At 51.6% G+C, this 2,500-nt stretch overlaps 2 pseudogenes; both read right to left on the bottom strand.

Annotated features, from left to right (window-relative positions):
- LOC149221991 (25S ribosomal RNA) overlaps positions 1-243 on the bottom strand; it is a 3,193-nt pseudogene extending 2,950 nt beyond the window's left edge.
- A 229-nt stretch (positions 244-472) lies between these two features.
- LOC149221990 (5.8S ribosomal RNA) lies at positions 473-618 on the bottom strand (annotated as a pseudogene).
- Between the last annotated feature and the right edge of the window lie 1,882 nt (positions 619-2,500).

Below are 2,500 nucleotides of genomic sequence, written 5' to 3'. Positions count from 1 at the left end.
GCGGCAGGGTCCCCGGCTGACGGGGCTATCATCCTCTCAGGCGTCCCCTTCCAAGGGACTTGGCCCAGGTCCGCCACTGAGGACACTTCTACAGACTAAAATTTAGGCAGCGCCGCCGCCCAATTTTCATGTTGGGCTCTTCCCGGTTCGCTCGCCGCTACTAGGGGAATCCTTGTAAGTTTCTTTTCCTCCGCTTAATTATATGATTAAACTTAGCAGGTGTTCTCGCGTGAGCTGTGGTCGCAAAGTTGGAGCTAAATCCACCCTACCCCATGGGAGGACAAGAGAGAGCAAAGCAAGTTCGAGCGATGCCACACAAAGCCCGCATCGGCTAATGCCGACTGCCCATCCAAGGGGACAAGATCACCGCTCATGGATGCACGCCACGAAACATCACTTCAGGTATTTCAGCCGACCGCACCGCACGGGGCACGGACGACCAGCTCCGCTGCTCCCTAGCATATTGCAGGGAGTGCGTTTGAATGGGATGCGACGCGGCAGGGCGCAAATTGCGTTAAAAAACTCGATGATTCACGGGATTCTGCAACTCACACTAAGTATCGCATTTCGCTACGTTCTTCATTGTAACAAGAGCCGAGATATCCATTGCCGAGAGTCGATTCCACGTGTATTACCGAAAAATCAGCCACAAAACTGAATAGGTGCACCCCCCACAACAAATGTAAGGCCAAGGGGAAAAAGGAGGAAAAACACATGAGAAAAAGAGAAACAAAGGTGTCTAACCCCCTCACAGGGGGAGGCTCGAATAGAGGACAATCTCTCCCAGCCCCACGCCCTCACAAAAAGGGGGGAAATGCGTGGAACAGTTATCAAGAAGGACTAGGGCGGCCACCCCGTGAGCTCGCACTGCTTTTAGCCCTTCCCCGACACCAGCCCACAACGATTCCCCCTTTTCTCCGTAGAGTTAGGGACCGAAAGGAAGAAAAGGGTAGAAAACAAAGCACAAACAAGGCACAAGCCTCCCAAAGCCCCGTGCCTTTGGGAACTGAAGGGGGGAACTGAAGGGGACGACGATCAAGAAGGACTAGGGTGGCCACCCTGGGAGCTCGCACTGCGTTTCGTCCTTCCGGAACACCGATCCACAATAATCCCACCTTTCCTCCGTAACGCTAGGGGCCATGAGGAATAAGGGAAGAAAACAACAAGAGAGAAAGGGATATATCATCCGTTGCTATCGACTCACAATGGGAGGCTTCAAACAGAGAACAAGCTTCCCCAACCCCGTGCCTTCGCAAAAAGGGGGGAACTGCAGGGGACGGTGATCGAGAAGGACTAGGGTGGCCACCCTGGGAACTCGCACTGCTTTTCTTCCTTCCCGAACACTAATCCACAACAATCCCACCTTTTCTCCGTAAAGCTAGGGGCCGAAAGGAAGAAGGGAAGAAAACAACATGAAAGAAAGAGAGATATCAAACACGTCCACCGGCTCACAGTGGGAGGCTCAAATAGAGAACAAGCTTCCCAACCCCTGTGCCTTCGCAAAAATGGGGGGAACTGCAGGGGATGAAGATTGAGAAGGACTAGGGTGGCCACCCTCGGAACTCGCACTGCTTTTCGTCCTTCCTGAACACCAATCCACAACAATCCCACCTTTTCTCCGTAAAGCCAAGGGGCCAAAAGCAAGAAGGGAAGAAAACAGCAGGAAAGCAAGAGATATCAAACGTGACTACCGGCTCACAAGGGGAGGCTCAAACAGAGAACAAGCTTCCCAAACCCCGCGCCTTCGGAACAAGGGGGGAAATGCAGGGGACGACGATCGAGAAGGACTAGGGTGGCCACCTTGGGAACTCACACTGCTTTTCGTCCTTCCCGAACACCAATCCACAACAATCCCACCTCTCCTCCATAAAGCTAGGGGCAAAAGGAAGAAGGGAAGAAAACAATACCAAATAAACAAAGATCCCAAGAAAAGAGAGAAGCTCAACAACACTCCGAGTAGATGTCCACTAACCAAAAAGAAATCAAACAAGGCACCCAATCAAAAAAGCATCCCATCTCTTCACACCTTCCCACATGCATTTAGCACAACACCCTTTCCAGCTTTACAACATAGAAAACAATGAAGCAAATAAATCAAAACCTAAAACTGACCAATAGAAAAGACAAGGGCCACGATGAGACCAGTGTCTGGAGCACGTCACTGAGGCACACAACCCCCCAACCTAGCGGCACAAGGCTTCAAACGACAAATAGACCGCTGCCAATAACACAAACCTGCCCCGCTCTTGCACCCCTCCGTGTACAAAATGCCCGACGACCTTTCCAGCGAGAGAGTCAACGGGGGTCAAATAATCAAACTCCAAAGAGGAGTTGTCACGGGGCGACGCTCAACACTGGAGAAAGCCGCGGGCCACAAATACATCGATGGTGCAGTGCCACTAGAGAGAGGGAATTTCTCAAAACGCACACCACGAAACAAAGAAATGACGCAAGTCCCACAAAAAACCCACAATCCAAAGGGAGGAACAAAGACACGACC

Source organism: Pinus tabuliformis, chromosome Q (assembly GCF_031772625.1).
Source record: "Pinus tabuliformis cultivar Carrire ecotype Pingquan chromosome Q, CPIR1, whole genome shotgun sequence".
Taxonomy (NCBI): Eukaryota; Viridiplantae; Streptophyta; class Pinopsida; order Pinales; family Pinaceae; genus Pinus; species Pinus tabuliformis.
Note: the sequence above shows the minus strand (reverse complement) of the source record. Positions and strands in the feature narration are given on the sequence as shown.